Source organism: Hemiscyllium ocellatum, chromosome 44, assembly GCF_020745735.1.
Source record: "Hemiscyllium ocellatum isolate sHemOce1 chromosome 44, sHemOce1.pat.X.cur, whole genome shotgun sequence".
Lineage (NCBI taxonomy): Eukaryota > Metazoa > Chordata > Chondrichthyes > Orectolobiformes > Hemiscylliidae > Hemiscyllium > Hemiscyllium ocellatum.
In genome coordinates, this window is record NC_083444.1 from 7,763,128 (window position 1) to 7,789,991 (window position 26,864).

The 26,864-nt window shown below is 48.8% G+C and overlaps 1 protein-coding gene and 3 non-coding genes across 4 annotated transcripts in view; 1 reads left to right on the forward strand and 3 right to left on the reverse strand.

Moving 5' to 3' along the window:
• Positions 1 to 26,864, forward strand: part of LOC132835355 (myelin-oligodendrocyte glycoprotein-like) — a 315,935-nt gene that overhangs the window by 23,770 nt on the left and 265,301 nt on the right. The gene's annotated exons all lie outside the window — the stretch shown is intronic.
• Positions 7,474 to 7,546, reverse strand: trnak-cuu (transfer RNA lysine (anticodon CUU)). Its single transcript has one exon. It is a non-coding gene; the product is annotated as a tRNA-Lys (tRNA).
• On the reverse strand, positions 15,604 to 15,676 carry trnak-cuu (transfer RNA lysine (anticodon CUU)). Its single transcript has one exon. It is a non-coding gene; the product is annotated as a tRNA-Lys (tRNA).
• trnae-cuc (transfer RNA glutamic acid (anticodon CUC)) lies at positions 22,639 to 22,711 on the reverse strand. Its single transcript has one exon. It is a non-coding gene; the product is annotated as a tRNA-Glu (tRNA).

The window sequence follows — 26,864 nt, forward strand, 5'->3', positions numbered from 1 at the left end:
ACCCTTCCTATTCATATACCCATCCAGATGCCTTTTAAATGTTGCAACGGTACTACCCTCCAACATTTCCTCTGGCAGCTCATTCCATATACATACCACCTTCTGCATGAAAACGTTGCCTCTTAGGTCCCTTTTATAACTTTGCCCTCTCATCCTAAATCTATGCCCTATAGTTCTGGACTCCCCCAACCCAGGGGAAAGACTTTCTCTATTTCTCCTATCCATGCTCCTCATGATTTTATAAACCTCTATAAGTTCACCCCTCAGCCTCTGATGCTCCAGGGAAAACAGCCCCAGCCTATTCAACCTCACCCTATAGCCCAAATCCTCCAACCCTGGCAATCTTTTGTGAAGCTTTTCTGAACCCTTTCAATTTTCACATCTCTCTGAAAGGAAGCAGTCCAGAATTGCGCACAGTATTCCAAAAGTGACCTCACCAAAGTCCTGTACAGCCGAAACATGATCTCCCAAATCCTGTCCTCAATACTCTGACCAGTAAGGGAAAGCATACCAAACGCTGCCTTCACTATCCTATCTAATTGTGACTCCACTTTCAAGGAGCTATGAACCTGCACTCCAAGGTCTCTTTGTTCAGCAACACTCCCTTAACATTAACATTAACAAATTTACCATTAAGTGTGTCAGTCCTGCTCAGATTTGCTTTCCCAAAATACTTCTGTGTCTTATGTGCTGCTCCACAGCTACTTCATGAAAGAGCAGCACTTCCACATAAACCTATTGGACTAAACCCTGGTGTAGTGAGATCTTTAACTCTATCTTGGGAAGGCACAGCTACAAACATACCGCACTGACAACCCACAAATACCCACAGCAACTCAGCCTGCTGTTTCTATTCGCAAAATGTCTTTCTGCCACTTAATGACACACACAGATCTCACTGGGTACGGAGGAGAAATACACTTTCAAAACTGCTGGGAGGAAGTGAAATGCTCTATCTATCTGCCTGTGATGACTCAAATGAAAAAAGTCTGCTTCTGTCATAACTGAAGTCAGGAGAAGTGTTACAGTTCCTTCCCAGAGAATGTCCCTATTCACAGTGAATCACAGGGGTGTCCCCAAGGCAGAAAAGAGCCTGTACAACAGTTCTGCTATAATGTAGTGGTTATCATGTTCTTATCAATCACAAAAGGCCCCCAGTTTGATCCTGGATGGGAACATCATGCTGTATTTTTTGTCTTTCTCCTCCCTCAGGGAACAGGCCCAAACTCTCACACTTCATTATGTTTTGTCCCGATTTGGAGATGCCGGTGTTGGACTGGGATGTACAAAGTTAAAAATCACACAACACCAGGATATAGTCCAACAGGTTTAATTGGAAGCACGGGTTAGTGCTATTGCTTCCAATTAAACCTGTTGGACTATAACCTGGGTGTGTGTGATTTTTTATCTGGTTTGTTCCGACTTTTCCATCCAGAACTGGGACAGTGCAAGGTGTCAAAGGAGACAAGAGCTGGGATGGCCCCTGGTGAGAAGCCGAGAATTGATTCCTGAGAGCAGGAGATGTGGGGCAGGGTCAGTGAGAGGTCAGGGGAGATTGCAGAGTGGGTCAGAGAGCTGTTGGGAAGAAGCTGTGTGTTTCAAAAGACGTCAATCACTCAACATGGGCCTTGGAGCCATATCCCTGAGATCCAGGCTCTCTCACATTGTCACCAACTGAGCCAGCCAGAGATGATGCTGGGTACTATCTCATCAGTTGCTGTGGTGAGGTAGGTCCCTGTGATTTCCTCAGTGATCATTTTGGGTTTAAAAAGTATATATCGATGACGTTGGAAATTTCCAGCTCAATCCGAGGCTGCTGACAATGCTGTAATAGAATCAACTCATTTATCCCAACCCTCCTCCAGATGAGGTGTTTGCACTCACTAATGGGAGTGAGCTTCTTCTTGCATTCATAGTGCAGATCAATAATAAGCATTTCCGCTGTTTGGCAGTAGTGTGAGGTAAAAAAAACACAGGAGAATGTCAAAAAATATCTAAGCAGGAGATTATAAGCTCCTCAACTCAGAGAAAAGAAATTCATCGATGTGACCATTCTGCCCATTTAGTCCAGGTTGGAGGAAGAGGGAGGTTTCCCGCTGAAGGGTTTGGATAAATAAGAATGGACAGCAACATGAGCCAATGGGGGATGTGTCAAAAGGCAGTGCTGAGTGAGTGAGGAAGCTCCAGCATCAACCCATTCCCTGTTCAGCCCAGTGTGAAGCAGAGCTGAGTCATCACCCCAAAAACATGCCCTCTCCTTTGAATCCTTCAGACTAAAGGGGTAGCGATGGGCACCCGCATGTGCCCTAGCTATGCCTGTCTGTTCATCAGGTACATGAAACAGTTCATCTTCCGAAGTTAATCTGGCACCATTTGCCATCTTTTCCTCCACTACATGGATGACTGTATTGACGCCACCTCGTGCTCCCACAAGGAGGTTGAACAGTTCATCAACTTCATGAACACCTTCCACCTTGACCTCAAGTTTACCTCGACCATTTCAGACACCTTCCTCCACTTCCTGGACCTCTCCACCTCTATTTATGGTAACGGACTCAATGTGGACATCTACTTCAAACCCATCAACTCCCATCCCGCCTCCTGTAAAAATGCAACCCATCTGTCCCAATTTCTCTGCCTGCGCTGCATCGGCTCCAAGGAGAATCAATTCCACCCCAGAACATCCCAGATGACCTCCTAATTCAAGGACCATAATTTCCCCTCCCATGAGGTCAGCAATGCCCTCCAATGCATCTCCTCCACTTGCCGCGCCTCTGTCCTTGAACCCCACCCCTCCAACTGCAAAGGATAGAACCCCCCGGTCCTCACCTTCCACCTCACCAATCTCTGGATACAATGCAACATCCTCCACCATTTCCGCCACCTACAGTCAGACCCCACCTTCAGAGATAAAGTTGCTTCTCCATCTTTTTAAGCATTCTGCACTGACCATTCCCTCTGTGATTCCTGCATTAGGTCCACACCTCCCACCAACCCACCCACCACTCCTGGCACCTTCCCTTGCCACCGAAAGAAGTGTAAAACCAGCACCTACCCCTCCCCACTCACCTCCATCCAAGGCCCGAAAGGCTCCTTCCACATCCAATAGAGATTTTCCTGCACACCTAAACATCTCATCTGCTGTGTCCTTTGCTCTCGATGTGGTCTCCTCTATATTGGGGATACAAGATGCCAACTTGTGGAATATTCCAGAGAACATCTCTGGGACACACAAACTATACAACCGTACCAACCACTTCAACTACCCTCCCACTCCGCCAAGGACATGCAAGTCCTGGGTCATCTCCACTGCCAAATCCCAGCCACCCGACGACTGGAGGAAGAACGCTTCATCTTCCATCTTGGGAACCTCCAACCACACAGAATCAATGACAATTTGAATAGTTTCCCAATCTCTCCTCCCCCACACCTTATCCCAGATCCAACCCTCCAACTTGGCACCGCCATCTTGAACTGTCCTGTGTGTCCATCTTCCTTCCCACCTTTCTGCTCCACACACTGCTCCGACTTATCACCATCACTTTCCACTTCATCTACCTATCGCATTCTCAGCTACCTTACCACACCCACCCGCCCAAAGCCCAACTCCCCTACCATTGTTCTCTCCAACCCCATGTGCCACTACATTCCTGATGAAGAGCTAATCCTTGAAATGTTGACTCCCCTTCTCCTCGGATGCCACCTGACCTCTCGCGCTTTTCACCAACACCTTCCACCCTGACCTCAGGTTCACCTGGACCATCTAAGACACCTTCCTCCACTTCCTGGACCTCTCCATCTCCATTTCTGGTGACTGACTCAATGCAGACATCCACTTCAAACCCATCAACTCGCACGCCACCGCTACCCTTTCGACAATGTTCTACATCTCTCTCCTGCAGTGCTTCACCACACTACCACTTACCCGTCCCTTCCACCCTGCTGGAGGGGAGCTAACCTACAAAGCTGGTGAGAAATTATTCAACCTCATTTGATGGACCAGGTGGAATTGTTAAGGACCATGTTGTGTAGGCTTGGGGTAATGTGGATCAATTGTTTGAGAATATTTGTGCTCCACCTTGTGTTACAAAGCAATAGGTTGTAAAATGTGTGTATGAGAGAGAGAAAGAGTTTGATAGATGTGTGTTTGCGCGCGTGTGTGTGTGTTTGTGTGTGAATGATGCTGCTGGACTGAAACACTGGACAAAAGCCTTGCCTCTCACATGTCTTTCAAACTAGTCCTGCCCCTCTCTTTAAACCAATGCCCTCTAGTATTTGACAGTTCCACTCTGGGGATGCAGAGACAGAGTGAGACTCTCAGAGTCTGGATCTACATAGCTCTGTGTCACCAGCAAGCCACTCAGTTCAAGGGGAAATTAGGGACGGGTAACACCCTCTGGCCTTGCCAGGTGATGCCCCCATCCCATGAACCATCACCAACCTCATCTATTCCCTTGTAAGGTCAGGAGAGAGCATCCACAGCTGTCCTCCAGGAGGCCACACTCTGTAAACTTGCAGTTATCTGACTCTCTGCTGCCCCTGTCTGGGACCTGGATACAAATCCCAGGCCTCGTAGTAGCTTTTCTCTGGATAAACAAAAAGATTGACCAGATCTCAGTCTGGTACAGCCTGTGAAACCGACTCAAACACAGCCCTATCTTGTGAAGGCATAGCTCCAATCAAACACACTGCACTGACAAACCACAAATACCTGCAGCAGCTCAACCTGCTGTTTCTATTTGCAGAGGTGTGAAGTTAGAGTCTGTCTGTATCAAAAGCCATTGCTTCCAAATACACCTAACTCAGACACCTTCCTCCACTTCCTGAACCTCTCCATTTCCACAATGTGTTGACTGACTCAAAGCGGGAATCCACGTCAAACCCACCAACTCCCACCCCACCGCCTGTAAAAGTGCAACCCATCAGTCCCAATTTCTCTGCCTCCACCGAATCTGCTCCCAGAAGAATCAATTCCACTCTAGAACATTCCAGATGACCTCCTACTTCAAGGACCATAATTTTCCCTCCCAGGAGGTCAACAATGCCCTCCAGTACAACTTCTCCACTTCCCGCACCTCTGCCTTTGAACCCCACCTCTCCAACTGCAACAAGGATAGAAACTCCCTTGTCCTCACCTTCCACCTCGCCAATCTCTGAATACAATGCATCATCCTCCATCATTTCCATCAACTACAGTCAGACTTCACCATCAGAGATATAGTTCCCTCTTTACCTTTTTCAGCACTCTGCACCAAGCATTCCTTTCCTCGTTAGGTCTACGCCCCCCATCAACCCACCCACTACTCCCAGCACCTTCCCTTGCCACTTCAAGAAGTGTAAAATCTGCACCTACAACTCCCCACTCATCTCCATCCAAGGGCCTTAAGGATCCTTCCACATCTGATAGAGATTTTCCTGCACATCCAAACACCTCATCAGCTGTGTCCATTGCTCTCGATGTGGTCTCCTCTACATTGGGGAGACAGGATGTCAACTTGTGGCATGTCCCAGAGAGCATCTGTGGGACACACACACTAGATAACTGTGCCTACCTGTGGCCAACCACTTCAACTACGCTCCCACTCCACCAATGACATGCAAGTCCTGGGCCTTCTCCACTGCTAAATCCCAGCCACCCAACGACTGCAGGAAGAACGCTTCATCTTCTGCCTTGGGACCCTCTGACCACACACAATCAATGTCAATTTCAACAGTTTTCAAATCTCCCCTCCCACCCACCTTATCCCAGATCCAACCCTCCATTCGGCACCGCCCGCTTGAACTGTCCTATCTGTCCATCTTCCTTCCCACCTATCTGCTCCATGTACTGCTCCGGCCTAACACCATCACCTACCACTTCATCTACCTATCGCATTCTCAGCTACCTTACTCCCCCAAGCCTCACTCCCCCTACCATTTTTCTCTCTGACCCCATGGGCCACTACATTTGTGATGAAGAGCTAATGCTTGAAATGTTGACTCACCTGCTCCTCGGATGCCACCTAACCTGTTGTGCTTTTCACCAACACCTTGCACCCTGCCCTCAGGGTCACGTGGACTATCTCAGACACCTTCCTCCACTTCCACATACTTTAACCCTTTCCCATGATTTCTTGCTCTTTATTTTCCATATAAGCAGGGCTCCTGGAGACTTGAACAAAGTGTCTTTCCCACCCTGTCATCCAACTCGACCCTCCTCCAAATGAGCTGTTTGAACTCCCCAATGGGAGCGCAGCTTCTTCTGGTATTCATTCAGAAGATCATTCTGCCCATTTAGTCCATGCTGGCGGAGGATGGTGGAGGGGTTCTCGCTGAGGGGATGGTTAAATGGGAATGGACAGCAACATGAGACCGTGGGAGGTGTGCAAAGGCAGCGCTGAGTGAGTGAGAAACCCCCTTAGTGTCTGTGTGGACTGGGTGTGTAACTGTGTGTCTGACTGTGTGTGTATATAAGACTGTGTGTGTGTATGAGACTGTGTGTGTGTATGAGACTGTGTGTGTGTGAGAGAGAGAGGTGTGGTGCCCAGTTCAATGTAATAGTGTAGGGCCCCCCTAGTGGCCGGGCTGTGAAAAGCATATTGCTCAAGTCTCACTGAGCCCTGCTGCAAGATTTGATTGGCGAGACGGGTCCTTCAGGACAGAGGGGGAACAAAGCATCATTGTTTGTGTACATTTGTACTCAAGGGAGGGAGGGGGGGGGGGGCTGACAAAACAACAGGCTGGAATGTGGGTGAGTGAGAGAGTTTGGTAGAAGTCTGTGTGAACAGAGAGGTGTGTGCAGACACTGACTGGACTGAGCCTTCGTGTGAACATTGAGCACGGAATGGGGTGGGGTTAGTATGTGTCAGGCTGGCCGAGCGGTCTCAGGTGCTGATTTAAGCTGCAGCTTGTCTTTGAACTGGCGATTTTTGTCTCACGCCTGATTGTGTGCGTTTAATTTTTTGTCAACTCATAAACGAACTGGAGTGTGAGCTTGTGATAAAACTGACCCCCAACCCATCCCCCAAGGCACCTGCTGCTGGGAAGTCAGACTCGCTTCCCCTGCCCCTGGCGGGTTTACAGAGCCGCAGGTTACAGTCTGTGTCTGTGAGTGAGTGCAGCCTCTGTGAGTACGGTTCTGACCCTCCCCCAGTGTCGATGGGAAAGGCAGCAGCACTGGGTAATGGAGCTCTCAGTGAAGCGAGCGGCTGCAGAGAGAGAGAGAGTCTGTGTGTCGCTGCACTCCATCAGACTGCAGGGAGAAATGAGGAGAAAGTGAGGACTGCAGATGCTGGAGATCAGAGTGGATGAGTGTGATGCTGGAAAAGCACAGCAGGTCAGGCAGCGTCCGAGGAGCAGGAGAATCGACGTTCGGGCAAAAGCCGAAAGTATTGAGCCTCCTGATTGACTCAGAGCAGTGAAAGATCAGGGCGCGTACAAATGGGAGAGAGCTGTTGTTCGGGAATGTGTGTGTGTTTTAAAAGGAGACCCCATCGCCCAACGTGGGGCTCGAACCCACGACCCTGAGATTAAGAGTCTCATGCTCTACCGACTGAGCTAGCCGGGCTACGCGAACAGCTTTTCTTCTACTGCTGTGGGGGGAATTGGCAATTACCTTTTTTCCCATGCACTCACTGCAAACTCAGATCCACAGAGAGAAAGAGATGCAGAGAGAGAGAGTGACTTTCAGAGCTTGAGTCTACATAGCTCTGTGTCGCCAGCAAGCCACTCAGTTCAAGGGGCAATTAGGGACGGGTAACACCCTCTGGCCTCACCAGGCGACCCCCCATCTCATGAACCATCATCAACCTCATCCATTCCCTTGTAAGGTCAGGAGAGAGCATGCGCAACTGCTCTCCAGGATTCCACTCTCTGTGAACTTGCAGTTATCTGACTCTCTGCTGCCCCTGTCTGGGACCTGGATACAAATCCCAGATCTACCATTAGCTTTTCTCTGAATAAAATAACAATTGACCAGATCTCAGTCTGTTACAGCCTGTGAACCTGCCCAAACACGGCCTTATCTTGTGAAGGTGTAGCTCCAATCAAACACACTGCACTGACAAACCACAAATACCTGCAGCAGCTCAACCTGCTGTTTGCTTTTTGCAAGATGTCTTTCGGCCCCTTGAGAAAGTGAGGATTGCAGATGCTGGAGATCAGAGTCAAAAGGCGTGGTGCTGGAAAAGCACAAGAGGTCAGGCAGCATCCCAGGAGTGGGAGAATCGACATTTCGAACATGAACCCTTCATCAGGAAAGAGGGGGTTGGGGCTGTGAGATTTGGCCCAGTTCCATGAAGGAGGGGAAACACGTCAGATAAAAAGCGATTTTCACACCCAGGATCGAATCGGGGACCTGTCGCGCGTGCGGCAAACGTGATAACCGTGAGGAATCTTCACGAGTGCTTCAGCTTCGTACATGCCCCTTCCGACTTGGAGGCACCCCCATGATTCACTGTGAACAGGTCAAATCTCTGAGCAAGAGCTGGGACACACCTCCTGACATCAGTTGTGAAAGAGGTAGACTTTCCTCTTTTGAGCAGATAGATGGAACATTTCACTTCCTGCCAGATGCTTTGACGAGTGCTTTTGACCTCCATACCCAGTGAGGTCTGTGCTGTGCCATCAAGTGTCAGAAAGACATTTAGCAAATTGAAACAGCAGGTTGAGCTGCTGCAGGTATTTATGGTTTGTCAGTGCAGTGTGTTTGTAGCTGTGCCTTCACAAGATAGAATTAAAATTCTCATAACACCAGGATATAATCCAACAGGTTCAATTGGAAGCAATGGCTGTTGCGTTCTGCTCCTTCGTCAGGGAGCTGTGGAGCAGGATCTTAAGACACAGAATTTATAGCAAAAGATCACAGTGTCATGCAACTGAAAGAATATATTGAACAAACCTAGATTGGTGTTAAGTCTTTCACCATTGAGAAAGGGTTGCAGGTTTCGGGTCAGTAATATGTAAATCCCAGAACTTCTTTGAACTCTCATTCTCGAGATAGCAAGGTTTTATATACATATAAAGGTGAATTCTCAGCTCAGACAATGCATTGAAGGTGTGAGGTTAGAGTCTGTCTGTATCAAAAACCATTCAAAAGCCATTGCATCCAAATACCCCTATCTCAGACACCTTCCTCCACTTCCTGGACCTCTCCATCACCATATCCTGTGACTGACACAAAGTGGGTATCCACTTCAAACCCAACTCCCACCCCGCCTCCTGTAAAAGTGCAACCCATCAGTCCCAATTTCTCTGCCTCCACCGCATATGCTCCCAGAAGAATCAATTCTACTCCAGAACATTCCAGATGACCTCCTACTTCAAGGACCATAATTTTCCCTCCCAGGAGGTCAACAAAGCCCTCCAGTACAACTTCTCCACTTCCTGCACCTCTGCCCTTGAACCCCACCTCTCCAAACGCAACAAGGATAGAAACCCCCTTGTCCTCACCTTCCACCTCAACCAGCTCTGAACACAATGCATCATCCTCCACCATTTCCATCACCTACAGTCAGACTCCACCACCAGAGATATAGTTCCCTCTTTACCTTTTTCAGCACTCTGCACCAAGCATTCCTTTCCTCATTAGGTCTACGCCCCCCACCAACCCACCCACCATCCTCGCTCCTTCCCTTGCCACTTCAAGAGGTGTAAAATCTGCACCTACACCTCCCCACTTGTCTCCATCCAAGGGCCATAAGGATCCTTCCACATCTGATAGAGATTTTCCTGCACATCCAAACACCTCATCAGCTGTGTCCATTGCTCTTGATGTGGTCTCCTCTACATTGGGGAGACAGAATGTCAACTTATGGCTGTCCCAGAGAACATCTGCTGGACACACACACTAAACAACTGTGCCTATCTGTGGCCAACCACTTCAACTACCCTCCCACTCTTCCAAGGACATGCAAGTCCTGGCCCTTCTCCAATGCCAAATCCTAGTCACCCAACGACTGGAGGAAGAACACTTCATCTTCCGCTTTGGGACCATCTGACCACACACAGTCATTGTCAACTTCAACAGTTTCCCAATCTCCCTTCCCACCCACCTTATCCCAGATCCAACCCTCCAATTCGGCATCGACCTCTTGAACTGTCTTACCTGTCCATCTTCCTTCCCACCTATCAGCTCCACACACTGCTCCGACTTATCACCATCACTTTCCACTTCAGCTACCTATCGCATTCTCAGCAACCTCCCCCACCCCAAGCCCCACTCCCCCAACCATTTATCTCTCAGTCCCCATGGGCCACTGCATTCCTGATGAAGAGCTAATGCTTGAAATGTTCACTCACCTGCTCCTCGGATGCCACCTGACCTATTGCGTTTTCACCAACATTTTCTACCCTGACCTCAGGTTCACCTGGATCATCTCAGACACCTTCCTCCACTTCCTGGACCTCTCCATCTCCATTTCCGTTGACTGACTCAACGCAGACATCCACTTCAAACCCACCAACTCGCACCCCACATGCCAATCCCAAACCCTTAATTTTTTCTTGCCCATGCTCATGTGTCTCTCAAGATACACCTTAAGCATTGCTAACATGCCTACATTCACAACCTCCATTGACACCCACCAACCTCTGAGTGAAAAGATTTCCCCTTACTTCTTCCCTAAACTTGCCTCCTCACACCTTGAATCAGCACTCTCATGCAGTTGATCTGTCCGATGCCTCTGATATCCACACTATCTAAGCCTCCTATAACTTTGTAAAAACTCTATCAGGTCACCCCCTTAGCCTCCGTCTTGCCAGTGAAGACAATTTGAGTTTAAATTCCAACTTCAGATCTCTGAATTCAGCAGAGCATGTGAATTAGGATGATAGTGTGGCACATGGGACGCTCTGCTTTCATCAGTCATGGCTGAGAGTATAAGAAATAGGCCTCAAACTGGTAGTGGGCCTCAACCCGGTAGTAGGTCTCACCATCGCCATGGTGACCATCAGCCAGACCTTCCACAGAACTGAAGATAGCTAGGAAATGGATAAAAGTCACACAATATCAGTTTCTAGTCCAACAGGTTTAATTGGAAGCACTAGCTTTCCGATCACTGCTCCTTCATCAGATGGTTGTGGAGTACACAATTGCATGGTTTCATGCAGATTTTGAGCAAAGGACAACGTAACTCTGCAAATACAAATTCATCCCATGAACATATAAGTGTACATGTGCATGTTGGCTTGTCTGTGTGTGTGTGTGTGTGTGTGTGTGTGTGTGTAGGAGTGTCTGTGTGTGTGTATAGTGCAATGATGGTCACCCATAGTGTGACATGAACCCAACGTCCTGGTTGAGGACCTCCCTCTGTATAGCAATTTTAACAATCAGTGGCAAAGTGGTTAGCATTGCTGTCTCACACTGCCAGAGACATGGGTTCAGTTCCCACCACAGGCGACTGTCTGTGTGGAGTTTACTCATTTCTCCCCGTGTCTGCGTGGGTTTCCTCCCACAGTCCAAAAACGTGCAGTTTAGGTGAATTGGCCATGCTAAATTGTCCCTAGTGTTATGTGCAGGGGAATGGATCTGGGTGGGTTGCTCATCGGAGGGTTGGTGTGGACTTGTTGGGCTGAAGGGCCTGTTTCCATACTGTAGAGAATCTAATCTATGGGTTCCGAACTTAGCTATCAGCCTCTGCTTGGCCACTTTTCACTGCCACCTGTCCCAAAGTCCACCTTGGAGGATGGTCACCCGAAGGTCTGAGGTCGAATGTCCTGCACGGCTGAGGTGTTCTCCAACTGGGAGAGTGCACGCCTGTCTGTTGATTGTTGTGTGGTGCCCATTCATGCACTGCCGCAGCCTCTGCTCGGTTTCACCAATGTACCATGCCTCAGGGCATCCTTGCCTGCAGCGTATAAGGTAGACAATGCTGGCTGAGAAAGAGAAAAACCCATATACACATATACACTTGTGGGGTGAATTTGCACATTAAACTTTGCTCAAAACCTGCATGAATGCATCAAAGCCTCTGCTAACTCATTTTTTTAAGATTACTATCAGTCTGAACATTATGGCACCGACAACAGAACACAGGGGGCTAACACCTTCAACATCTTATCTGGGCTGATTCCAATTGTTACAGTTAACCTGAGAGTGTAACTTTTGGATAGGGTTTTGTGATTTACATATGAAAGAAGTGAAACTATCATTTTCATTCTAACAGATGAGAGATTTAACAAATAATCGAGGTATTTTTCAAGATATAATTTCAGTTACATCACACTGTAAACTTTTGCTATAAATTCTGTGTCTTACAATTGTGTCCTCCACACCCATCAGATGAAGGAGCAACGCTCTGAAAGCTAATGCTTCCAATAAAATCGCTTGAACTATAACCTGGTGTTGTGTGATTTTTAACTTTGTACACTCCAGTCCACCACCGGCACCTCCAAATTAGGAAAAGGATGGTGTTTATACAGTACACAGCATGATTGGGACGATTAAATGATAGAGATCAAAGAGAAGGAGAGAATTTATGTGGAGTCCGCTGACCAAAGAGGAAGTGAACGGTGCTCAAAGTTTAAAGATGGGAAAAAGTGAGGACTGCAGATGCTGGAGATCATAGTCGAGGCTGTGGTGCTGGAAAAGCACAGACAGTCAGGCAGCATCCGAGGTGCAGGAGAATGGAGTTTCAGGCAAAAGCCTTCCATCAGGAATGAGGATTGTGAGCCAACGGGGTGGAGAGATAAATGGGAGGGGAGTGGGTCTGGGGGAAACGTAGCTGAAAGTGTGACTTGTGGATGGAAGTGGGGCTGAAATTGGATAGATGACTCATAAATCGCAGGCAGTCCCCTAGCGGAAATACCGGCCTCGGTCACTCCTGCTGTAGGGGGAATTACCTTTTTTTCCATACACTCACTACAAACTCACAAATCCACAGAGAGAAAGGGAGTGACTCTCAGAGTCTGAGTCTACATGCCAGCAAGCCACTCAGTTCAAGGGGCAATTAGGAACACGGTAACACTTTCTGGCCTCACCAGGCGACGCCCCCATCTCATGAACCATCACCAACCTCATCCATTCCCTTGTAAGGTCAGGAGAGAGCATCCACAGCTGCCCTCCAGGAGGCCACTCTCTGTGAACTTGCAATTATCTGACTCTCTGCTGCCGCTGTCTGGGACCTGGATACAAATCCCAGTTCTGCCATCAGCTTTTCTCTGAACAAAAAAAATGATTGACCAAACACAGCCCTATCTTGTGAAGGCGTAGCTCCAATCAAACACACTGCACTGACAAACCACGAATACCTGCAGCAACTCAACCTGCTGTTTTTATTTGCAAAATGTCTATCTGCCACTTGGCGTCACAGGGAGAAAGTGAGGACTGCAGATGCTGGAGATCAGAGTCAAAAGGCGTTGGTGCTGGAAAAGCACAGCAGTATCCGAGGAGTGGGAGAATCGACTTTTCGAGCATCAGCACTTCATTAGGAGTTGGGGCTGTGAGACTGGGCCCAGCACCATGAGAGAAAGCGCAACGAATGCACCCAGGATTGAACCGGGGATAGTATACATCGGAGGCGGATGTGATAACCACGAAACAACAGAAACTTCACAAGCACTGCAGATTCATACATGCTCTTTTCGGCTTGGAGGCACCCCTGTGAGTCACTGTGAACAGGTCAAATCTCAGAAAGAGCTGTGACACACCTCCTGACATCAGTTGTGAAAGAGGTAGACTTTCTCTTTTGAGCAGATAGATGGAGCATTTCACTTCCGGCCAGCTGCTTTGACGACTGCAATGGTCCTCCATACCCAGTGAGGTCTGGACTGTGTCAGAAAGACATTTAGCAAATTGAAACAGCAGGTTTAGCTGCTGCAGGTATTCATGGTTTGTCAGTGCAGTGTGTTTGTAGCTGTGCCTTCACAAGATAGAGTTAAAAATCTCACAACACCAGGGTATTGTCCAACAGGTTTATTTGGAAGCAATGGCTGTTGAGTTCTGCTCCTTCATCAGGGAGCTGTGGAGCAGGATCGTAAGACACAGAATTTATAGCAAAATATCACAGTGTCATGCAACTGAAAGAATGTATTGAACAAACTTAGATTGGTATTACATCTTTCATCATTCAGAGAGGGTTGCAGGTTTCGGGTCAGTAATATGTAAATCCCAGAACTTCTCAGACAATGCATTGAAGGTGTGAGATTAGAGTCTGTCTGTGTCAAAAGTCATTGCTTCCAAATACCCCTATGTCAGACACCTTCCTCCACTTCCTGGACCTCTCCATCTCCATATCCTGTGACTGACGCAAAGTGGACATCCACTTCAAACCCACCAACTCCCACCGCGCCTCCTGTAAAACTGCAACCCATCAGTCCCAATTTCTCTGCCTCCACCGCATCTGCTCCCAGAAGAATCAATTCCACTCCAGAACATTCCAGATGGCCTCTTACTTCAAGGACCATAGTCTTCCCTCCCAGGAGGTCAACGATGCCCCATAGTACAACTGCTCCACTTCCCACACCTCTGCCCTTGAACCCCACCTCTCCAACCGCAACAAGGATAGAAACCCCCTTGTGCTCACCTTCCACCTCACCAATCTCTGAATACAATGCATCAGCCTCCACCATTTCTGCCACCTACAGTCAGACTTCACCACCGGAGACATAGTTATGAGTCTGTGTGTGTGTGAGAGACTGTGAGAGAGAGAGAGCAGTGTGATGCCCAGTTCAATGGAATAGTTGAGGGCCCCCCTAGTGGCTGGGCTGTGAAAAGCACATTGCCCAAGTCTCACTGAGCCCTGCTGCATGATTTCATTGGCGAGACGGGGTCCTTCAGGACAGAGGGGGAACAAAGCATCATTGTTTGTGTACATTTGTACTCAAGGGAGGGTGGGTGCGGGGGGATGCTGACAAAACAACAGGCTGGAATGTGGGTGAGTGAGAGAGTTTGATAGAAGTCTGTGTGAACAGAGAGGTGTGTGCAGACGCTGACTGGACTCAGCCTTCGTGTGAAGATTGAACACGGAATGGGGTGGGGTTAGTATGTGTCAGGCTGGCCGAGCGGTCTCAAGTGCTGATTTAAGCTGCAGCTGGTCTTTGAACTGACTGTTTTTGTCTCTCTCTTGATTGTGTGCGTTTATTTTTTTTCTAACCTCATAAACGAACTGGAGTGTGAGCTTGTGATAAAATTGATACCCTTCCCCAAGCCCCAAGGTACCTGCTGCTGGGGAGTCAGACTCGCTTCCCCTGCCCCAGGCGGGTTTACAGCGCCGCAGGTTACAGTTTGCGTCTGTGAGTGAGTGCAGCCCTCATCCTCCCCCAGTGTCGCTGGGAAAGGCAGCAGCACTAGGTAATGGAGCTCTCAGTGAAGCGAGCGGCTGCAGAGAGAGAGAGAGAGTGAGTCTGTGTGTCGCTGCACTCCATCAGACTGCAGGGAGAAATGAGGAGAAAGTGAGGACTGCAGATGCTGGAGATCAGAGGGAAGTGTGTGGTGCTGGAAAAGCACTGCAGGTCAGGCAGCATCCGAGGAGCAGGAGAATCGACGTTTCGGGCAAAAGCCCGTCACCAGGAAGCCGAGAGTATTGAGCCTCCTGATTGACTCAGAGTAGAGAAAGATCAGGGCGCGGAGAAATGGGAGAGAACGGTCGTTAGGGAATGTGTGTGTGTTGTGAAAGGGGCGCCCATCGCCCAACGTGGGGCTCGAACCCACGACCCTGAGATTAAGAGTCTCACGCGCTTCCGACTGAGCTAGCCAGGCTACGCAAGCACATTGCAAACTACTGCTGTGGGGGGAATTGGCAATTACCTTTTTCCCATGCACTCACTGCAAACACACAGATCCACAGAGAGAGAGATGTAGAGAGAGAGAGAGTGACTCTCAGAGCCTGAGTCTACATAACTCTGTGTCGCCAGCAAGTCACTCAGTTCAAGGGGCAATTAGGGACGGGTAACACCCTCTGGCCTCACCAGGCGACGCCCCCATCTCATGAACCATCACCAACCTCATCCATTCCCTTGTAAGGTCAGGAGGGAACATCCACAACTGCTCTCCAAGAGTTCACTCTCTGTGAACTTGCAGTTATCTGACTCCCTGCTACCCCTGTCTGGGACCTGGATACAAATCCCAGATCTACCATTACCTTTTCTCTTGAATGAAAAAAAAACGATTGACCAGATCTCAGTCTGTTACAGCCTGTGAACCTGCCCAAACACAGCCTTATCTTGTGAAGGCGTAGCTCCAATCAAACACACTGCACTGACAAACCACAAATACCTGCAGCAGCTCAACCTGCTGTTTCCTTTTGCAAGATGTCTTTCGGCCCCTTGATGACACAGGGAGAAAGTGAGGACTGCAGATACTGGAGATCAGAGTCAAAAGGCGTGATGCTGGAAAAGCACAGGCGGTCAGGCAGCATCCCAGGAGTGGGAGAATCGACATTTCGAACGTGAACCCTTCATCAGGAATGAGGGGGTTGGGGCTCTGAGATCTGACCCAGTTCCATGAAGAAGGAGAAAAACATAAGATAAAGCACGATGACAGCATCCAGGATCGAATTGGGAACGGTTCACGGAGGAGGCAAACATGACAACCACTACACCATGGAAACTTCATAAGCCCCCGATCTTTGTACATGTCATTTCTGGCTTGGAGTCACCCCTGTGATTCACTGTGAACAGGTCAAATCTCTGAGCAAGAGCTGGGACACACTTCCTGACTTCAGTTGTGAAAGAAGTAAACTTTTCTCTTTTGAGTCATCACAGGCAGATATAATGGAGCATTTCAGTTCCTCCCAGCTGCTTTGACGAGTGCATTTGACCTCCATACCCAGTGAGGTCGGTGCTGTGCCATAAAGTGTCAGAAAGATATTTTGCAAATATAAACAGCAGATTGAGCTGCTGCAGGTATTTATGGTTTGTCAGTGCAGTGTGTTTGTAGCTGTGCCTTCACAAGATAGAGTTAAAAATCTCACAACACCAGGATATAGTCCAGCAGATTTATTTGGACGCAATGGCTGTTGAGTTCTGCTCCTTCATCCGGTAGCTGTGGAGCAGGATCACAAGACACAGAATTTATAGCAAAAGATCACAGTGTCATGCAACTGAAAGAATATATTGAACAAACCTAGATTGGTGTTAAGTCTTTCATCATTGAGAAAGGGTTGCAGGTTTCGGGTCAGTAATATGCAAATCCCAGAACTTCTTTGAACTCTCATTCTCGAGATAGCAAGGTTTTATATATATATATAAAGGTGAATTCTCAGCTCAGACAATGCATTGAAGGTGTGAGGTTAGAGTCTGTCTGTATCAAAAACCATTCAAAAGCCATTGCTTCCAAATACCCCTATCTCAGATACCTTCCTCCACTTCCTGGACCTCTCCATCTCCATATCCTGTGACTGACACAAAGTGGGTATCCACTTCAAACCCACCAACTCCCACCCCGCCTCCTGTAAAAGTGCAACCCATCAGTCCCAATTTCTCTGCCTCCACCGCATCTGCCCCCAGAAGAATCAATTCCACTCCAGAACATTCCAGATGACCTCCTACTTCAAGGACCATAATTTTCCCTCGCAGGTGGTCAACGATGTCCTTCAGTACAACTTCCCCACTTCCCGCACCTCTGCCCTTGAACCCCACCTCTCCAACTGCAACAAGGATAGAAACTCCCTTGTCCTCACCTTCCAACTCACCAATCACTGAATACAATTCATCATCTTTCACCATTTCCATCACCTACAGTCAGACTCCACCACCAGAGATATAGTTCCCTCTTTACCTTTTTCAGCACTCTGCACCAAGCATTCCTTTCCTCGTTAGGTCTACGCCCCCCATCAACCCACCCACTACTCCTGGCACCTTCCCTTGCCACTTCAAGAGGTGTACAATCTGCACCTACAACTCCCCACTCAACTCCATCCAAGGGCCTTAAGGATCCTTCCACATCTGATAGAGATTTTCCTGCACATCCAAACACCTCATCAGCTGTGTCCATTGCTCTCGATGTGGTCTCCTCTACATTGGGGAGACAGGATGTCAACTTGTGGCATGTCCCAGAGAGCATCTGTGGGACACACACACCAAATAACTGTGCCTACCTGTGGCCAACCACTTCAACTATGCTCCCGCTCCACCAATGACATGCAAGTCCTGGGCCTTCTCCACAGCTAAATCCCAGCCACCCAACGACTGCAGGAAGAACGCTTCATCTTCTGCCTTGGGACCCTCTGACCACACACAATCAATGTCAATTTCAACAGTTTTCAAATCTCCCCTCCCACTCACCTTATCCCAGATCCAACCCTCCATTCGGCACCGCCTTCTTGAACTGTCCTATATGTCCATCTTCCTTCCCACCTATCTGCTCCACATACTGCTCCGGCCTAACACCATCACTTTCCACTTCATCTACCTATCGCTTTCTCAGCTACCTTACTCCCCCAAGCCTCACTCCCCTTACCATTTATCTCTCAGACCCCATGGGCCACTACGTTCCTGATGAAGAGCTAATGCTTGAAATGTTGACTCACCTGCTCCTCAGATGCCACCTGACCTGTTGTGCTTTTCACCAACACGTTGCACCCTGGCCTCAGGGTCACGTGGACCATCTCAGACACCTTCCTCCACTTCCACGTACTTTAACCCTTTCCCATGATTTCATGCTCTTTATTTTCAATATAAGCAGGGCTCCTGGAGACTTGAACGAACTGTCTTTCCCACCCTGTCATCCAACTCGACCCTCCTCCAAATGAGCTGTTTGAACTCCCCAATGGGAGGGCAGCTTCTTCTGGTATTCATTCAGAAATTCATTCTGCCCATTTAGTCCATGCTGGCTGAGGAGGGTGGAGGGGTTCTCGCTGAGGAGATGGTTAAATGGGAATGGACAGCAACATGAGCCCGTGGGAGGTGTGCAAAGGCAGTGCTGAATGAGTGAGAAACCCCCTTAGTGTCTGTGTGGACTGTGTGTGTAACTGTGTGTGTATATAAGACTGTGTGTGTGTGTGTATGAGACTGTGTGTGTGTGTATGAGACTGTGTGTGTGTGTGAGAAGAGAGTTGAAGTGTGATGCCCAGTTCAATGTAATAGTTGAGGGCCCCCTTGGTGGCCTGGCTGCAAAAAGCACATTGCTCAAGTCTCCCGGACCCCTGATTGGCGAGACGGGGTCCTTCAGTCCAGAGGTGGGAATAAAGCATCATTGTTTGTGTTCATTTGTGCCCAGTTGGGGGTGGGGGGGTGGGGTGGGGGTGGTGCTGACAAAGCAACAGGCTGGAATGTGGGTGAGTGAGAGAGTTTGATAGAAGTCTGTGTGAACAGAGAGGTGTGTGCAGACACTGACTGGACTGAGCTTTCGTGAACATTGAGCACGAAATGGGGGGTTAGTATGCGTCAGGCTGGCCGAGCGGTCTCAGGTGCTGATTTAATCTGCAGCTTGTCTTTGAACTGACGGTTTGAGTCTCACTCCTGATTGTGTGCGTTTAATTTTTTGTAAACTCAGAAACGAATTGGAGTGTGAGCTTGTGATAAAACTGACCCCCAACCCACCCCCAAAGGCACCTGCTGCTGGGGAGTCAGACTCGCTTCCCCTGCCCCTGGCGGGTTTACAGAGCCGCAGGTTACAGTCTGTGTCTGTGAGTGAGTGCAGCCTCTGTGTGTACGGTTCTGACCCTCCCCCAGTGTCGATGAGAAAGGCAGCAGCACTGGGTAATGGAGCTCTCAGGGAAGCGAGCGGCTGCAGAGAGAGAGAGAGTCTGTGTGTCGCTGCACTCCATCAGACTGCAGGGAGAAATGAGGAGAAAGTGAGGACTGCAGATGGTGGAGATCAGAGTGGATGAGTGTGGTGCTGGAAAAGCACAGCAGGTCAGGCAGCGTCCGAGGAGCAGGAGAGTCGACGTTTCAGGCAGAAGCCCTTCACCAGGAAGCCGAGAGTATTGAGCCTCCTGGTTGACTCAGAGCAGTGAAAGATCAGGGCGCGTCCAAATGGGAGAGAGCTGTTGTTTCGGAATGTGTGTGTGTTTTAAAAGAGGAGCCCATCGCCCAACGTGGGGCTCGAACCCACGACCCTCAGAGTAAGAGTCGCATGCTCGACCGACCGAGCTAGCCGGACCACACAAGCGCGCTGCCTTCTACTGCTGTGGGGGGAATTGGCAATTACTTTTATCCCATGGACTCACTGCAAACACACAGATCCACAGAGAGAGAGATGTAGAGAGAGTGACTCTCAGAGCCTGAGTCTACATAACTCTGTGTCGCCAGCAAGCCACTCAGTTCAAGGAGCAATTAGGGACGGGTAACACCCTCTGGCCTCACCAGGCGACCCCCCATCTCATTAACCATCATCAACCTCATCCATTCCCTTGTAAGGTCAGGAGAGAGCATCCGCAACTGCTCTCCAGGGGTCCACTCTCTGTGAACTTGCAGTTATCTGACTCTCTGCTGCCCCTGTCTGGGACCTGGATACAAATCCCAGAACTAACATTAACTATTCTCTGAATAAAAAATCGATTGACCAGATCTCAGTCTGGTACAACCTGTGAACCTGCCCAAACACGGCCTTATCTTGTGAAGGCGTAGCTCCAATCAAACACACTTCACTGACAAACCACAAATACCTGCAGCAGCTCAACCTGCTGTTTCCTTTTTGCAAGATGTCTTTCGGCCCCTTGATGACACAGGGAGAAAGTGAGGACTGCAGATGCTGGAGATCAGAGTCAAAAGGCGTGGTGCTGGAAAAGCACAGGAGGTCAGGCAGCATCCCAGGAGTGGGAGAATCGACATTTCGAACATGAACCCTTCATCAGGAAAGAGGGGGTTGGGGCTGTGAGATTTGGCCCTATTCCATGAAGGAGGGGAAACACGTAAGATAAAACGCGATGTTCCCACCCAGGATCGAATTGGGGACCTGTCGCGCGTGCGGCAAACGTGATAACCGCGAGGAAACGTCACGAGTGCTTCAGCTTTGTACATGCCCCTTCCGACTTGGAGGCACCCCTGTGATTCACTGTGAACAGGTCAAATCTCTGAGCAAGAGCTGGGACACACCTCCTGACATCAGTTGTGAAAGAGGTAGACTTTCCTCTTTTGAGCAGATAGATGGAACATTTCACTTCCTGCCAGATGCTTTGACGAGTGCAATTGACCTCCATACCCAGTGAGGTCTGTGCTGTGCCATCAAGTGTCAGAAAGACATTTAGCAAATTGAAACAGCAGGTTGAGCTGCTGCAGGTATTTATGGTTTGTCAGTGCAGTGTGTTTGTAGCTGTGCCTTCACAAGATAGAGTTAAAAATCTCACAACACCTGGATATAGTCCAACAGGTTTATTTGGAAACAAACGCTGTTGAGTTCTGCTCCTTCGTCAGGGAGCTGTGGAGCAGGATCATAAGACACAGAATTTATAGCAAAAGATCACAGTGTCATGTAACTGAAAGAATATATTGAAGAAACCTAGATTGGTGTTAAGTCTTTCATCGTTCAGAAAGGGTTGCAGGTTTCGGGCCAGTAATATGTAAATCCCAGAACTACTTTGAACTCTCATTCTCGAGATGACAAGGTCTTATATATATAAAGGTGAATTCTCAGCTCAGACAATGCATTGAAGGTGTGAGGTTAGAGTCTGTCTGTATCAAAAGTCATTCAAAAGCCATTGCTTCCAAATACTCCTGTCTATATCAAAAGTCTATCAAAAGCCATTGCTTCCAAATACTCCTATCTCAGACACCTTCCCCCACTTCCTGTGTGTGTGTGTAAGAGAGAGAAAGAGAGTTGAAGTGTGATGCCCAGTTCAATGTAATAGTGGAGGGCCCCCTTCGTGGCCTGGCTGCAAAAAGCACATTGCTCAAGTTCTCCGGACCCCTGATTGGCGAAACGGGGTACTTCAGTCCAGAGGTGGCAATGAAGCATCATCGTTTGTGCACATTTGTGCCCAGTTTGGGGGGGGGGGGGTGGTGGGCGGACGAAACAGGCTGGAATGCGGGTGAGTGAGTTTGGTAGAAGTCTGTGTGATCAGAGAGGTGTGTACAGACACTGGACTGAGCCTTCGTGTGAACATTGAGCACGGAATTGGGTGGGGTTAGTATGTGTCAGCCTGGCCGAGCGGTTTCATGTGCTGATTTAAGCTGCAGCTTGTCTTTGAACTGGCGATTTTTGTCTCGCTCCTGATTGTGTGCTTTTAATTTTTTGTCAACTCATAAACGAACTGGAGGGTGAGCTTGTGATAAAACTGACCCCCAACCCACCCCCACCCGCCAAGGCACCTGCTGCTGGGGAGTCAGACTTGCTTCCCCTGCCCCAGGCGGGTTTACAGAGCCGCAGGTTACAGTCTGTGTCTGTGAGTGAGTGCAGCCACTGTGTGTACGGTTCTGACCCTCCCGCAGTGTCGATGGGAAAGGCAGCAGCACTGGGTGATGGAGCTCTCAGTGAAGCGAGCGGCTGCAGAGAGAGAGAGAGAGTCTGTGTGTCGCTACACTCCATCAGACTGCAGGGAGAAATGAGGAGAAAGTGAGGACTGCAGATCAGAGTGGATGAGTGTGATGCTGGAAAAGCACAGCAGGTCAGGCAGCGTCCGAGGAGCAGGACAGTCGAAGTTTCGGGAAGAAGTCCTTTGCCAGGAACCCGAGAGTATTGAGCCTCCTGATTGACTCAGAGCAGTGAAAGATCAGGGGGCGTCCAAATGGGCGAGAGCTGTTGCTCGGGAATGTGTGCGTGTTTCAAACAGGGAAGCCCATTGCCCAACATGGGATTCGAAACCACGACCGTGAGATTGAGCGTCTCATACTCTACCGAATGAGCTAGCCGGGCCACACGAACGCCTTACCTTCTACTGTTGTGGGGGGAATTGGCAATTACTTTTATCCCATGGACTCACTGCAAACACACAGATCCACAGAGAAGAGATGTAGAGAGAGTGACTCTCAGAGCCTGAGTCTACATAACTCTGTGTCGCCAGCAAGCCACTCAGTTCAAGGGGCAATTACGGACGGGTAACACCCTCTGGCCTCACCAGGCGACGCCCCCATCTCATGAACCATCACCAACCTCATCCATTCCTTTGTAAGAGAACATCCACAACTGCTCTCCAAGAGTCCACTCTCTGTGAACTTGCAGTTATCTGACTCCCTGCTGCCCCTGTCTGGGACCTGGATACAAATCCCAGATCTACCATTAGCTTTTCTCTGAATAAAAACACGATTGACCAGATCTCAGTCTGGTACAAACTGTGAACCTGTCCAAACACGGCCTTAACTTGTGAAGGTGTACCTGCAATCAAACACACTGCACTGACAAACCACAAATACCTGCAGCAGCTCAACCTGCTGTTTCTCTTTGCAAGATGTCTTTCGGCCCCTTGATGACACAGGGAGAAAGTGAGGACTGCAGATGCTGGAGATCAGAGTCAAAAGGCGTGGTGCTGGAAAAGCACAGGCGGTCAGGCAGCATCCCAGGAGTGAGAGAATCGACATTTCGAACATGAACCCTTCATCAGGAATGAGGGGGTTGGGGCTGTGAGATTTGGCCCTATTCCATGAAGGAGGGGAAACACGTAAGATAAAACGCGATGTTCCCACCCAGGATCGAATCGGGGACCTGTCGTGCGTGCGGCAAACGTGATAACCGCGAGGAAACGTCACGAGTGCTTCAGCTTCGTACATGCCCCTTCCGACTTGGAGGCACCCCTGTGATTCACTGCGAACAGGTCAAATCTCTGAGCAAGAGCTGGGACACACCTCCTGACATCAGTTGTGAAAGAGGTAGACTTTCCTCTTTTGAGCAGATAGATGGAACATTTCACTTCCTGCCAGATGCTTTGACGAGTGCTTTTGACCTCCATACCCAGTGAGGTCTGTGCTGTGTCATCAAGTGTCAGAAAGACATTTAGCAAATTGAAACAGCAGGTTTAGCTGCTGCAGGTATTTGTGGTTTGTCAGTGCAGTGTGTTTGTAGCTGTGCCTTCACAAGATAGAGTTAAAAATCTCACAACACCAGGATATAGTCCAACAGGTTTATTTGGAAGCAATGGCTGTTGAGTTCTGCTCCTTCATCCGGTAGCTGTGGAGCAGGATCATAAGACACCGAATTTATAGCAAAAGATCACAGTGTCATGCAACTGAAAGTAAATATTGAACAAACCTAGATTGATGTTCAGTCTTTCATCATTGAGAAAGTGTTGCAGGTTTCGGGTTAGTAATATGCAAATCCCAGAACTTCTTTGAACTCTCATTCTCGAGATAGCAAGGTTTTATATACATATAAAGGTGAATTCTCAGCTCAGACAATGCATTGAAGGTGTAAGGTTAGAGTCTGTCTGTATCAAAAACCATTCAAAAGCCATTGCTTCCAAATACCCCTATCTCAGACACCTTCCTCCCACTTCCTAGACCTCTCCATCTCCATATCCTGTGACTGACACAAAATGGGTATCTACTTCAAACCCACCAACTCCCACCCCGCCTCCTGTTATACTGCAATCCATCAGTCCCAATTTCTCTGCCTCCACCGCATCTGCTCCCAGAAGAATCAATTCCACTCCAGAACATTCCAGATGACGTGCTACTTCAAGGACCATAATTTTCCCTCGCAGGAGGTCAACAAAGCCCTCCACTTCCCGCACCTCTGCCCTTGAACCCCACATCTCCAAACGCAACAAGGATAGAAACCCCCTTGTACTCACCTTCCAGCTCACCAATCTCTGAATACAATGCATCATCCTCCACCATTTCCATCAACTACATTCAGACTCCACCACCAGAGATATAGTTCCCTCTTTACCTTTTTCAGCACTCTGCACCAAGCATTCCTTTCCTCGTTAAGTCTACGCCCCCCACTAACCCACCCACCACTCCTGGCACCATCCCTTGCCACTTTAAGAGGTGTAAAATCTGCACCTACACCTCCCCACTTGTCTCCATCCAAGGGCCATAAGGGTCCTTCCACATCTGGTAGAGATTTTCCTGCACATCCAAACACCTCATCTGCTGTGTCCATTGCTCTTGATGTGGTCTCCTCTACATTGGGGAGACAGAATGTCAACTTGTGGCATGTCCCAGAGAATATCTGCTGGACACACATACTAAACAACTGTGCCTATCTGTGGCCAACCACTTCAACTACCCTCCCACTCTTCCAAGGACATGCAAGTCCTGGCCCTTCTCCAATGCCAAATCCTAGTCACCCAATGACTGCAGGAAGAACGCTTCATCTTCTGCCTGGGAACCCTCTGACCACACACAATCATTGTCAACTTCAACAGTTTCCCAATCTCCCTTCCCACCCACCATATCCCAGATCCAACCCTCCAATTTGGCATCGACCTCTTGAACTGTCTTACCTGTCCATCTTCCTTCCCACCTATCAGCTCCACACACTGCTCCGACTTATCACCATCACTTTCCACTTCAGCTACCTATCGCATTCTCAGCCACCTCCCCCACCCCAAGCCCCACTCCCCCAACCATTTATCTCTCAGTCCCCATGGGCCACTGCATTCCTGATGAAGAGCTAATGCTTGAAATGTTCACTCACCTGCTCCTCGGATGCCACCTGACCTATTGCGTTTTCACCAACATTTTCTACCCTGACCTCAGGTTCACCTGGATCATCTCAGACACCTCCCTGCACTTCCTGGACCTCTCCATCTCCATTTCCGTTGACTGACTCAACGCAGACATCCACTTCAAACCCACCAACTCGCACCCCACATGCCAATCCCAAACCCTTAATTTTTTCTTGCCCATGCTCATGTGTCCCTCAAGATACACCTTAAGCGTTGCTAACATGCCTACATTCACAACCTCCATTGACACCCACCAACCTCTGAGTGAAAAGATTTCCCCTTACTTCTTCCCTAAACTTGCCTCCTCACACCTTGAATCAGCACTCTCATGCAGTTGATCTGTCCGATGCCTCTGATATCCACACTATCTAAGCCTCCTATAACTTTGTAAAAACTCTATCAGGTCACCCCCTTAGCCTCCGTCTTGCCAGTGAAGACAATTTGAGTTTAAATTCCAACTTCAGATCTCTGAATTCAGCAGAGCATGTGAATTAGGATGATAGTGTGGCACATGGGACGCTCTGCTGTCATCAGTCATGGCTGAGAATATCAGAAATAGGCCTCAAACTGGTAGTAGGCCTCAACCCGGTAGTAGGTCTCACCATCACCATGGTGACCATCAGCCAGACCTTCCACAGAACTGAAGATAGCTAGGTAATGGATAAAAGTCATACAATGCCAGGTTTTAGTCCAACAGGTTTAATTGAAAGCACTAGCTTTCCGATCACTGCTCCTTCATCAGATGGTTGTGGAGTACACAATTGCATGGTTTCATGCAGATTTTGAGCAAAGGACAACGTAACTCTGCAAATACAAATTCACCCCACGAACATATAAGTGTATATGCGCGTGTTGGCTTGTCTATGTGTGTGTGTGTGTGTGTGTGTGTGTCTGGCGTGCTGTTTGTGAGTGTCTGTGAGAGAGAGTGTATATGTGTGTGTGGGAGTGTAGAGGGGTCTAAGTCTCTGAGAGGTTGCATGTGTAATTTTGGGAGTGTGTCTGTCTGTAGGGGTGTGTGTGTGTGTGTAGGAGTGTCTGTGTGTGTGTATAGTGCAATGGTGGTCACCCATAGTGTGACATGACCCCAAGGCCCTGGTTGAGGACCTCCCTCTGTATAGCAATTTTAGCAATCAGTGGCACAGTGGTTAGCATTGCTGTCTCACACTGCCAGAGACACGGGTTCAATTCCCACCACAGGCGACTGTCTGTGTGGAGTTTACTCATTTCTCCCCGTGTCTGCGTGGGTTACCTCCCACAGTCCAAAAACGTGCAGTTTAGGTGAATTGGCCATGCTAAATTGTCCCTAGCGTTAGGTGCAGGGGAATGGATCTGGGTGGGTTGCTCATTGGAGGGTTGGTGTGGACTTTTTGGGCTGAAGGGCCTGTTTCCACACTGCAGAGA